Here is a 12852-nt window from a genome sequence, read left to right as displayed (position 1 = left end):
GATCGACTAGGCCAGCAGGGTGGGCAATTGGGGGTGAACAGGCCAGCAGGGGGGGAAGTTTGGGATGGTCAAGCAGGTAGGTAGGTGAGCAGTTAGGAGCCAGTGGTCCCAGCTTGTGAGAGGGATCCCAGATTGGATAGGGTGAAGGCTGGGCTTAGGGCCCCCCACCCCTCCTGCACAAATTTCGTGCACTGGGGCCTCTATTATAGGATAATTGGGGTGGACTCTTTGAGAGGCAGAAATACTTGCATATCCTTCCAAAACTGGTTTGGCTCAATGGATAGAGTGTAGGCTTGGGAACTGAAAGGTCCCGGGTTCGATTCCGGTCAAGGGCATGTACCTTGGTTGCGGGCATATCGCCAGTAGGAGGTGTGCAAGAGGCACCCGATTGATGACTCTCTCTCATTGATGTTTCTAACTCTCTCAGCCGATCAATGACTCTCTCTCATTGATGTTTCTAACTATCTTTCTCCTCTCTCTCCCTTCCTCTCTGCACAAAATCAATAAAATATATTAAAAAAAAGAAAAGAAAAGAAAAGAAATACTTACATATCCTAACCACGACCTCCCCTTGCAGACACCCAGGTAACTGGAGCTCACACTGGTCTTCTAGAGGCTGCTTCATGAGAATGGAATCAGAAGCAATAGAAGGTTGAGAGTCTTAGGGCTATTTTAGGCAGGCACCTATTGTCAGTGAATTGTGTATTCTTTTCCATTATCCTTACTCTTTACTTCATCTGTGAGTTTCTTTGCTAATAATGGTTTGCCCACAGATGATACTAAATCAATGCTGAGTGATTCCATTATTTGAGATAGACCCTAGATATCTGTACTCTGTATGTTCCCATGTAAACACACTCTAGATATGTCAGAAAGTACAGCAATTCTGTGATAAGTGTGGTCAGTATTGAGGAGTTGGTGGAGAGGGCACATGACCTAAACATTATGAGGCATGAGGCTTGCTTTGGCCCTGCCCCTTAATGCTATAGCCACTTGCCTCCTCTGTAGGTGAGGGAGCATAGACTTGGAAGCAATAAGGGCCTCTCCAGTCTTAAGGCTTTGATGATCTAGGTCTGCTGGAGCTAGAGGAAGACATGTTCGTTTCTGAGGGTGCATTGAAGTGGAAGGCAATTTTGTACCATTACTGTTTTGTTTAATGTTTTCCTTTCTGCACCTACTATGTCTCAGGCCCTTGGGAATCCCCAGTGAGCAGAAACATGCCTATTGCATGTAGACTTGAAAAGGACATAGGAGGCCATCCACATCCCAACTGCAATGACCAGCATTCTCCACTCAGTTGCCATCACAACCATATGTTTATATTGGTGCCTGTTTATACATATGTTGGGTGCATGTGGCAGTGGGACCCTTCTTTTCGGGCAATCTGTATCCTTTGACAGTGGTCAAAATAGGACACGTGGATATCCATTTGGCTTCCTCTGTTTTTTTTATTCAGAGCTTTTGGAAAAGCTTATCCATCACTTTCTGCTATAGGCACTAAGCCAATTTTACTTCCCCAAACTCCATGAGGGTTTGAATGAGTGTTGATAAATTGGGACACTTACACTTTTTGGTAAAGAATACGACATTGACAAATGTTTATGTCAATTTAGAAGCTATGGATATTGATGTGGAATTTTAAATAATACTTAACTGTTTATATGACTTTTCTCACTCTCATTGCTGAAATGCCTCCATCCCTACCCCTCAACAGCATTTACTTCTGGAGCTATCTGCTCCATCCCAAAGCATTGAGTTGTTCAATAAGCCAGGAGGAGGGTCGGGGGTGGAGTGGTGAATTTTGTGCACAGTGACACATGTGTAATCCCTTCATAGTGTGAGTATTTAGTTCCATTTCTTACTGGAAGGCATAAAACTAATTGCTTATGTGCATGCTTAAACCCCAAGAATGTCCTGGCAGAAAGTGACTGCCTGGGGATATTGGTATCCACATCCCACAGTGGAGCGAATAGGATAAGTGGTTCCAGCTAATGGAGAAGCACAGCCTTCCTTGAAAAACAATCTCTTCAGTGTCTGATTTTTTAATATGTTCATTTTCAGTAGAACAAGTCTCAAATAGCTCTTTAACCACAGTTCTTCAACATATGTGTTATTGAAAGTTCATGTTATTTCTTTAACTATGGGAAAGAATAGAACATAGGGTTTTTATTGGTGATTGTGCGTGTTATGTGCCCTGTCTTTAACCATAATTTTCTAAGCAGAAAAAGAGCCTTATGGTTTCTTGACTTGAAAGTAGGCTACAAATAAGCTTAGCTCTATAACTCCTCAAATGCATAACGTCTGGATTTGTTCACTACTTTTTAAAAATTGTTGACACTATTACAGATGTCTCCGTTCCCCTGCCCCCTTTGCCCACCTTCATCCGGATCCCAACCTCCCATCCCTCTGGCCCTCACCACTTGTCTGTGTCCATGGGCTATGCATATATGCTCTTTGGCTATTTTCTTCACCTGGTTTCATTCTATCTGTTCTGCCCACCTCCTCTCTGATAACTGTCAGTCTGTTCTATAAATCCATGTCTCTGGTTCTATTTTGTTCATTAGCTTATTTTGTTCATAATATCCCACATATAAGTGAGATCATATGGTATTTGTCTTTCTCTGACTTTTATTTTCATTAACATAATAATCTCTAGATCCATCCATGCTGTCAAAAGGGTAACAGTTCCTTCTTTTTTATAGCTGTATGGTATTCCATTGGGTAAATGTACCACAGCTTTTTTTACCCACTCATGTATTGATGGGCACTCTGGCTGTTTCCAGATCTTGGCTATTGTAAACAATGCCACTATGAACATAGGCGTGCATATTTTCCTTCTCATTGGTGTTTTCTGATTGGTGATTAGTGTTCATTACTTTTTGAATAGTACATTTTATCCTAAACATGGGAAATATGATGGTGTTGAATAGTTGGTTTTATTTTAAAGGACATTTAGTGTTGGGACTCTTTTTTAGAATTAGAAAAAAGAGTTTTGCACCAAGATCTATTTCTCCTTATTAAGGAAGGAAATATATATTTTAAGATAGTAAGAACATAACTGCAGTTAACCTGAGGCATTTTCCAAGAGTGGAGATGCCTGTTGAAACTCCGAATCAAATAATTCTGCTAGTCATTACTCAGTTAGGGGTTGGGAATAATCAGTAGAGACAATGAATATTTCAACATGGACTGATAGGAAATAATAGTAGAGAGGAAAGAATGTATTATGCTTTTCATGGTTTGGGGGATAATAATATCTCTGTCTGTTTGTGTTAGTGTATAAGCTAGATCCTCATGGTTCCTTATCAATAAAGCAGAGCTATGTGTGTGGGTGCATTGTCAGGGCATTCAAGTATTAATTTACCCTCCTCTTTAAAGAAATCCTAAAAATAGGATAGAATTCAGTTATGAGTATTTTGAGTGTATATAAGTATTTACTTCATTATTTCTTAAATATTGTGCTTTAGTAGGACTCTCTCTCTCTCCATATATATATATATATATTACATGTATTTATACATATATATACATACATATATAGATATGCAGATAGATAGATAATCCCAAGGATTGATGGATATATATATATATATATATATATATATATATATATATATATATATATTTGAGGGAGCGAGAGAAACATCAGTGTGAGAGAGAATCAAACCCACAACTTTTTGGTGTATGGGACTATGCTCCAACCAACTGAGCCACTCAACCAGGGCAAGTTACATTTTAAAGCTTGACGTTCATATGTATTTTAGAGAATTTATCTAAAAAAGATGCAACATATTTGGAAACAAATAAGAATATTTTAAAGGTAAAAAATTGTACATAGCTATTTTTATAAAACCAATGTAACACTAGGAGAGAAATGAAAGGTCTTTTAACTAAATCACCAATATCTCAGAATTTATTTTTAAATGAACAGCTTTTTAGCACCCAGTGCCTAGAAAACCAGAACTCCAGAAACCTGCACTTCAGCAAAAGTTGGGCTGAGGAAAGCTTACTGGGAGTGGTGCATTTTAAACAAAGTATAAATTTCTTGTAGGTGTGGAATTTAATTCAGTGTATCCTTGACATACAATAGCATTAGGTCTGGCATATAGTCTATAAAATAAGTATTCATATCAGAATAAATAAGTGAATTTTCAGAAGGAAAGGAAGGGAGGGAAGAAAGAATGAAAAGGGGCCTGGAAAATGGAAGCACTTCACAGGCAGCTCGTTTTAAATGCTTTTCACATGCTTCTTGTCGTCACTGTAGGCACCCACGTCTCTCAAGCTTTGCTGGGACTGTGGTAGCTATAGAAGGGCACAGGGTTCTTGCAGGAGTGGCTGCACACCTGTCCCAGGCACAGTGATCCAGCCTGAATGTGGGATGTTGTGTGCAGACACCTATATTATCCCCATGGCTCTCCCTGAGTCAGGGAATGAGTTTTATTCTGACTACAAGTGCAGACAGCAGAAGGGACGATAGCTGAGTACAGTTATCTGGGACTAAATGTACTTGTCCCTGTTGTGATATAGATGAGATGGCCGGGAAGGGTGAAGGGTTATGTCCATTGAACCAGCGTGCCCTGTCTCCCTTCCCGGCGCTACCAGCTTCAGTTAGTAGATACCTCACGCTGGAAAATCTTGCGGACAACCTTAGGTAAATCTAGTGAAATTATTTTAAAAGACCTTCCATGAACGAGTGAGGTTTTCGTTGTTTATTACTCCTTTCACAATGCCGAAAGCAGGTGGAGCTGTTTTCCCAGCTATGCAGAGTAACACACACTTGAAAAAATACTTGAAGAAACTTTGAATTATCCAAGGAGTACATTTTTAAAGAAAAATTTACATTTCTGGAGCATCTGTTATATGCCACATACTTTTATCGGAAGATGCTATAGCATGGGGTGGGGTGAATTTATTTATTTATTAAACTGTGATGTAATTCACATAACATAAAATTCACCTTTTAAAGGTGTACAATTTCTCAGATTTTAGTATATTCAGAAGGGTGTACAACCAACAGCACTATCTAATTCTGGAACATTTTCATTTGTCCCCCAAAAGATACTCCGTTATCAGTCATCCCCAATTCTCCCTCCCCTCATTCCTAGGTAATCACTAATCTACTTTCTATTTCTATGAACTTATGACCCTGCCTATTCTAGATATTTTGTATGAATTGAATCATACAATATATGACCTTTTGTGTCCAGCTTCTTTTACTTAGCATGATGTTCTTAAGGTTCACCCATGTGGTAGCATGTATCTGTGCTTCATTCCTGTTTCTGGGTGACTAATATGCCATTGTGTGGATATACCACATCGGTCTATCCATTCATCAATTTAACATTTGGACTACTTTCACTTTTTGACTAAAGTGAATAATGCTGATATGAACATTTATGTCTATATTTTTTGGATGGAGGTATGTTTTTATTTCTCTTGGGTATACCTAGGAGTGGAATCAACGGGTCATATGATAATGTTATGTTTAACTTTTTGAGGATCAGCCAGAAAGCTTTCCATAAAGCGATAGCTCATCATGCTTTTGATTTGCATTTCTCTAGTGACCAATGATACTGAACATCTCTGCCTGTGCTAATTGATCATTTGCGTATCTTCTTTAGAGAAACGTCTAGGAATAATTTTGTTTGGTATTTATTATGCATTTCTGAATTAATCAGGAGACAAGAAATGAAGGCAGTTTAATTCAAACAATTCTCCAAACAATGAAATAATTTCTACTAAAAAGGGGGAGATTTTGTGTGTGGGTGGATGTTGGATGACATCTGGGTCACAAAGGAGGAAGTGTGGGCTTGGAGGCAGGAACAGATAGAGTGAACCTGTGTGGCATTGACTTCACTGTACAGAGTTTAAAATGGCATGAGCACGTGGTAGAAAATGGGAGTGGAGGATGCTTGAGAAAATCTTACTCACAAATGTAACATAGCATTAGTAAATATTGCTTCAAATTTTAATTTCAATCTTAAAAGCTCCGGAAAAGTGAAAGCATGTAATAGTCAGGATCATCTGTATCTTTTTATTGCCACACAATGTGCTTTATTAGAACCATATTTCTGGCTGAAGCAGTGGAAATTTGTGTCACTGACAACTGTCAACACCTTTATTTTCTGTGTTTTTAATTCTTAACAGGCCCGTGCATTGGTTTATTGTGAATTCTTATCAATCATAGAAACTTCTATGTTTTCCATAAAACAGTGCCCCAGTGCTGCAGGGCACAGGATTGATTTCATGTTTTAAATTTAAATGAAGTAGAAGATTTGGTAATTTCCTCCTCCATTCACAGACCTGGGTCAGGCAGAGACTGTGATTTTTTTTTTTTCTCTGATAAGAAGACAATATTATCAGTGGGATTAGCCCAAAGGAACATAAGAATTCATTTAAAAGGAAGACTCAACTGGTTAGACAGACTGAAATAGGCATGTGCAACTTTGGAGAGGAAAATGAAAGTCTGAATAAAGAAATGTTTAAAGGGGAAGGAGTTCTTGTTTTTTTCTTTGTTTTTTAATGGGGAATAAAATCTATACTTGGGGGGAAAGTTCTGTTGCTTTGAAAATAAAATAAAAGTTAAATATATGTAGAAATCAGAAAGCAAGAAAAAAGTTGAAAAACAACAATTTCTATTAAAAAGAACTCTCTGCTAGCATTCACAGAGTTGAGCCTTTTTGCCTCAAATGTTATTGTTGTTGTTGTTGTTGTTTTAAGAATCATTTAAGTTAGAGCAACACAAATATTTTCAAAAGCAAGAAAATATTTGTACGGTTGTTTCTACCTATCTACATAGCACACATCCCAGGGAATGACGCCTGCTTAATTTGGGGGCTTTGGGAACCATGTAAGGCGGTCAAGACTAACAAATGTTTGCTTCAGTTGGGCATGTATTTATAGCCTCACAATCTCTTCCTTTTACAAAGGGCTTCCTCGTTGTCTCCTGTTAGTGAACCCTCGTCACTGGTCAGGGAAGTAGCAATGCTAGAAGAAATCTCTGTCTGTCGACTTCCATAAATCAGGAATCTCTATCCAAAGCAGAGACTGTGTTTGGCCAGCCCTTTAACCTTCACACTGGCTGTTGAATGAATGAATGCATGCATGAAGAAAAGTAGTCATTCTAGTTTTACTATCTTAATGAAGTTGAAGTTCAACAAAAAAAGGTTGTGAATGTTTCACAGGTCTATAAACCTTCAACTCTAAACTTTCCTGCCCCTAAAAACTCAATACTTATAAGGACTATCATAGAAATGCAACCACATGCATTCTTTTTTAAATTTTATTTTTCAGTTATAGTTTACATTCAATAATTTTTTTGTATAAGTTTTTGGTGCACAGCATAGTGGTTAACAATCATATACTTTACAAAGTGTTCCTTGTCCAATTGCCATTATGTTCTCTTCCTTTTCAGAAACTGACATCACAATCTCTGCTTCTCTCTCTCATTCTGACTCTGATAGATAGATAGATAGATAGATAGATAGATAGATAGATAGAAGACAGACAGACATCTAGATGATAAATAGACATAACACACATGTGTATAAATAATGGCTTTGGGTATATATCACTTTACTCTTTAACCAAAGCAGCTTCCCCAAGTTCTGATAATATAATAGTTCTGATTTCTTGGGATATGAAAGGCCTATCCAGGTCTCATAACATATGGATAGGATCCCTCCTGACACATCAGTTGTTTGCATACAGACATGGTTATCACCATATATTCTGTACCTCTTCACTTTCCTCTTTATTTCTCTATGGAGAGAACAGTCATCCCCAGCAGCAGCTGTGCGACCACATACTGACTGCTGACAGTTTTGCTTTCCTCTGAATATCACCACATGCGCTCCATATCTTAGCTTGTCCAAAAGGCTCAGCTTGGCTCAGCATGGGTGAGATACCCACCCTGGACCAGTCAACCGAAACCTGGATCATACTGCACATGGCAGCTCCCATGAGGATGGTGGTTATGGGATGCCATGGGTGTCTACTGCATCCCAGCAAATGAGCCAGCATCTTATTTGTAACTAAGAAGTTGGCTTTGTTGTCACAGAAGGAGTTTGTTTTTGAATCGGGATAAGGTACCTTCTTCTGTTCTGACTTTTCAGCTGGAATTTGAGCATAGCCTTTGAGATCTATGTGGCAGATTTTTGCCCATAATTTCTGAGATTGATAGTGACCTGAAAGAGAGAGTTTGAATGAAATGAAAAATAAAAGCAAGACATACAGTTCAAACCTTCAGTCCTAAGCTTTTAGGCCAAGTGGGAGAATTTAGGTAGATTAGAGGTTGGAACTAGAGTGCCAAATCAGAGCAAAAAAATATCCAGGAAGGAAGGTAGGGACAGAATCAGCTGGAAGTATATGGCTTAGCCACAAGAAATCCTTCTAGGGTTCCTTTAAACCTTGGGGGAAGGAGCCATGAAAGGCAATGAGCTGATTCCTTCATCCCAATAATAATGATAATAAGAACAGCTAACATTATCAAACACTTAACTGTGTGCCAAAATGTATGCTAGCTGCCTTTAACAATGAGCTCATCTGACAGACCGTATTTTATAGTTAAGTTTAAAACGTGGATTCTACAGTACATTCCTGTGTAAAGAAATCAAGAAGTGTGTTTCCTTCTTATGCATTTCTTTCAGCCCATAACCTTCAGGGAATATTTTGATGAACCCTTAATTTTCTGACATGCTATGATTTTGGATTAGATTTTTAATGTGATGGTGATAGAGCCTTTACAGCTTGTCCTCCTCAGTTGCTTGAGAACATTCTGGTGAGCTGTGAGGCCTGTACTTGTACGGAATTGTCATTTTTCTGGCAATTTGCTAATATAATCATCAGGAAATCATTGTTTCTTGGTTTTTTTGTTTTAAAAAAAAAGCCCTTAAAATGTGCTGTTTACCTCATTTCTATCATTTTTCTCTTAGAACTTTTAGTTCTAATTTAGCTATTATTTCAATGTTACTGTTTGTGTCTATGACAACGTATTCCAGCATATCATTTTGGTCAGCTTTAAAAATGTTTAATTTTTTCCTTAGGATTTAGGATTGTCCGGTGAGCCCATGGGACTGCTTTGTTCTGAATTTCAGTGGCCAGTGAGGGAGGAAAGAAGCACCCTCTTTTTAAATGTATTTTGCCATGGGTGTATATTTTCGCCCTGTAACTCAAAATATTGTATGTGTCTTAGGCTCATCACAAGCTTCATTCAAGTCTTACATGTAAATATATTTTGTCTGGTGGGCTTTCCGTTAACATTCCTGAGTTTTTGTTCTAGCATCCTAATGTGCCGCCTTTTACATTAGAACAAAAGCCCCCAAATGTCGGTTCATCAGCTGACAATACCAGTTTTGTCTCTTAATTAGAAAAGAGAATAAAGCTGTTTAGGGTGTCAATAAAATGACAGATGCATCATTAGCAGACGGCTATGGTGGATCAGTTCTGGGCAAATACTTGGAATGGAATTAATAGGAATTTCTGCTAGCATATTTAACTTGCAAGCCCGTGTGGAGAAAGCAGTATTTTAATGCAGTGAACTAGTCAAAGAAAACGGGCGTGAACGACCATTGAAGACTAAGTGAAGAGTGTAAGAGAAATCAAGTTGCAATAGAAACTATATTCGGAGAATTTTATATATTATTAATATATTGCAAATGAGCCATTATGGATATTATGTGATTAATTCATTTAATAAATATTTATTGAGGGTCTACTACCTGCCAGGTGGTAAATTTAATGAGAGAGTTCAAGCTCTGAGTCCAAGCCCAATGTGACTGTCCCTTATAATTAGAAGGACTCAATTTCAGACCTATCATAAATCTCGGAAGAGGTTCTCTGAAGGTTTTGCATTGGGTGGCTTCACACTGTGTAAAACCCAAGTCACTCAGTGTGATTCAGAGGAGAGTTCCACTTACTGCCTGTTTTCTGAGTTGCTAAGCAGGGTTGCTTAGCCAGTGTAGGCAGCTACACGTGGGTGCGTCCCACACAAGATATTAGGTCGTGTAACTCAGTGATCAGGAAGCACTTCACCTATGGCCTGAGCACTGCTTGTTCAGCTATTATATTCCCGATGCTTAAAATAGTGTCGCCACGGAATAGGTACAGATAAATATTAATGAAGGGCTGAGGAAAGAATGCATATAAAACTAAAGCCAAAGTAAGCTCATTGGATACATTTTAAGAAAGAGAGGAATTCTTATGCTAGAAGCCCTTCATTTTCCTTGAGGTCTATTCATTTGCTTATTCATTCTGTCAATACCTTACTGTGGCAATATCGTCAGGGTCAGAAATGAAACGTACAGTCCTGCCCTCAGGGAGCTACCCGTGTAGCTTTTATGTGCGGAGAGATTCTGGTCATATGAGAGGTCTCCCTCTGATGTATCAGCACCATGTAGAAGAGCACAAAATGTCACAGACGTCTAAGGCTTGGCCTTGGAGCTGTGTTAAAAAAGTCATTTTTAAGTTTATTTTTGTGGGGGGTTTTTTTTTGGGGGGGGGGTTTCAGCAGGAAAAATGTGTCTGCCCTCTATTTGAACACAGATATGTAATATTTTGGGTTTCTCTCAGGAGCTGCCATGTTCTTACTTCTTTCTGTCAGACTCTCCATGTCAACCACCTTTATTCAAACAGTATCATAACTAGTGTATTTAACATCCAGAGGGGATTTAAAAAAATATTTTTATGGATTTCAGAGAGGAAAGATAAAAACACAATGATGAAAGAGAATCATTGATTGGCCGCCTTCTAGTGGGGATTGAGCCCACAACCCTGGCATGTGCCCTTGACTGGAATCCAACCTGGACCCTTCAGTCCAAAGGTTGACACTCTATCCACTGAGCCAAATCAGTAGGGCCCCAGAGGGAATTTTAAATACTCCTTTATCTCTATGACAATGTCATTTAATGATAAATTATGTAACAATCTAATAAGTATTTTCTTAACATTTTCATTGTTTACAATAAATTTCAACTTAATAGATCCTTTTCAAAATCAGAAAATACTTCATGTCTGAACTGAAATTTGTACTTATCAAATGAAAATACTATACCTTGCAGTTTGCATTGATTCATTGTTTAACCTGCAAAGCACAAATAAAAAACCCCAAGGTGTTACATCGAATGAATTGTGACACAGACTCTCTTTCTTCACCATACAAGCACTGGGCTATCATATTTATTTAGAATTTATTATTTAAGCAAAGGACTATGTAGAATGCCTTGGTTAGGAGTTACATTCAAAGTTAATGTACTCCCTTCGAACATTTTAGAACTTACTCTTGAAAGAGCTGGGTGTAACTGAGTCTGGGTGTGTCAGAAGGGAGAGCTGGTTAACTGGTGGTTCTCCTAATTTTATTTTCTTGCAGAATACCATGTTCATGAAGGAAATGTAACAAAAATTAGCTAATCCTCGTTAGATCAACAAAAATTTGTTGAGGATGAGTATTTGATCATGAGCATTGTTTAGAATTGTCGGCTCATGGTACTAAGAAAGAGCAGACCAACTTCCAGTAGGTTTGTCATTATCTTTCAATTCTCTGCAGAGAGTGCAACCTTAGTGCCTGTGCCCAGGATCAGCCCCTTCCCTTTCCTCTCACCATCCTGCCCTTGTGCTGCCACTGCACTTGCCCATCTGCCTCCACATGTGAATATAAAAGCAGGGTTTTCTCAGACAGACCTTACGAGTGTTCTGTGGTCCTTACCCAGACCCCATCTGGACCCTGATCTCAGTCCCTCTGACCTACATGCTCCCAGAGTATAGGTCTCAGTTATTTCTCTATCCTGGTTCAACTCCATGACTTAATTGACATCCTAGGCTTTGTAACTTGTTGGCCTAAACCTGCCATGCTTACCTGCCCATCCTTGCCTTCATTGACACTGGTCTTCCTATCTTATGTCAGCTCTCCACCCCTTTGCCTTCGTCCACATTCTGACCCTGGCCCAGCGTCATCATGACACAGTCTATTTCCTTGGCTTTGGTGGTCTGCAATTAAGGAGTTGCCATTGTTAAGTCAAGGTATGTTTGTGTAGATTTCTCTCAGTAGGTCTACGGGTAGAGGGGAGATGCTGCGTTGCCTTAATCAGCTGAGAGCCCTGGGACCTGCCAGCTGAGGCAAAGGACAATGAGAGCAGCTGCTTGCATGCCCAGCTCCCCTGTACTGACTCACTGAAGCCACCCAGCAGGGGGCTCTAGGGGTTCTCCCAGGATTTTCCAACCTTTCCTCTCTCTTGCCTGTTTTTCTCAGTGGGGCCATAGGGATTTAAAATCTTGTCCTTAATCAGAAACCTTCAATGACTTACTGCCTTTCCCCTTCCAGTCTGGTCTAGATCTTTTTAGCTGGTTTTCAGACATCAGACTGTCTTCCCCACCCTGTGTTCTCTATCCACCCACAACCAGTCCTACCCCATGCTCGGTTTGTGCTGATTCCTTCTCTTCAGTCTCCTACCCCATCTGCTGAAATTCTGCTTACTCTCCAAGGTGCCATTGTCCTGTGATGCCTCCTCCACCCTCCTCCTTACCCCAAGAGGGTCCCTGCTGTCTTCTCTCCCACTGCCAATAGACTCCTCCTCATAGCAACTGCTATGCTGTACAATAATATGGTTTTATTACTTCCCCTATCGGCTGCAGACCTCTCAGAGGAAAGACACTGGACATATGTGTGTTTTGTTCATTACACATATGTCCAGTGTCTGGCACTATTGTTGGCAATGTGCTATAGATACTTTCTAAAAAGTTGGTTAAAGAATGAAAGTCAGTGCAGGAACAAACCCTATAGTGACTTTTGGGAACGACTGCTCTTATATATTTACTTAGTGATATGATTTGTCCTAAAGTTTGAAGATAAAGTAGCCT

The 12852-nt window shown here is 39.3% G+C and overlaps 1 protein-coding gene and 1 long non-coding RNA gene across 5 annotated transcripts in view; both read left to right on the top strand.

Moving 5' to 3' along the window:
- The window catches only part of LOC118718312 (cytochrome P450 7B1), a 148441-nt gene that overhangs the window by 73850 nt on the left and 61739 nt on the right, over window positions 1–12852 (top strand). The gene's annotated exons all lie outside the window — the stretch shown is intronic.
- Window positions 2716–11767, top strand: LOC123652308. The gene is made up of 3 exons (XR_006741577.1): window positions 2716–2858; window positions 3142–3147; window positions 11756–11767. It is a non-coding gene; the product is annotated as an uncharacterized LOC123652308 (long non-coding RNA).

This window comes from Pipistrellus kuhlii, unplaced genomic scaffold (genome assembly GCF_014108245.1).
Source record: "Pipistrellus kuhlii isolate mPipKuh1 unplaced genomic scaffold, mPipKuh1.p scaffold_m20_p_14, whole genome shotgun sequence".
Taxonomy (NCBI): Eukaryota; Metazoa; Chordata; class Mammalia; order Chiroptera; family Vespertilionidae; genus Pipistrellus; species Pipistrellus kuhlii.
This window is presented reverse-complemented; position numbering and strand designations above follow the sequence as displayed.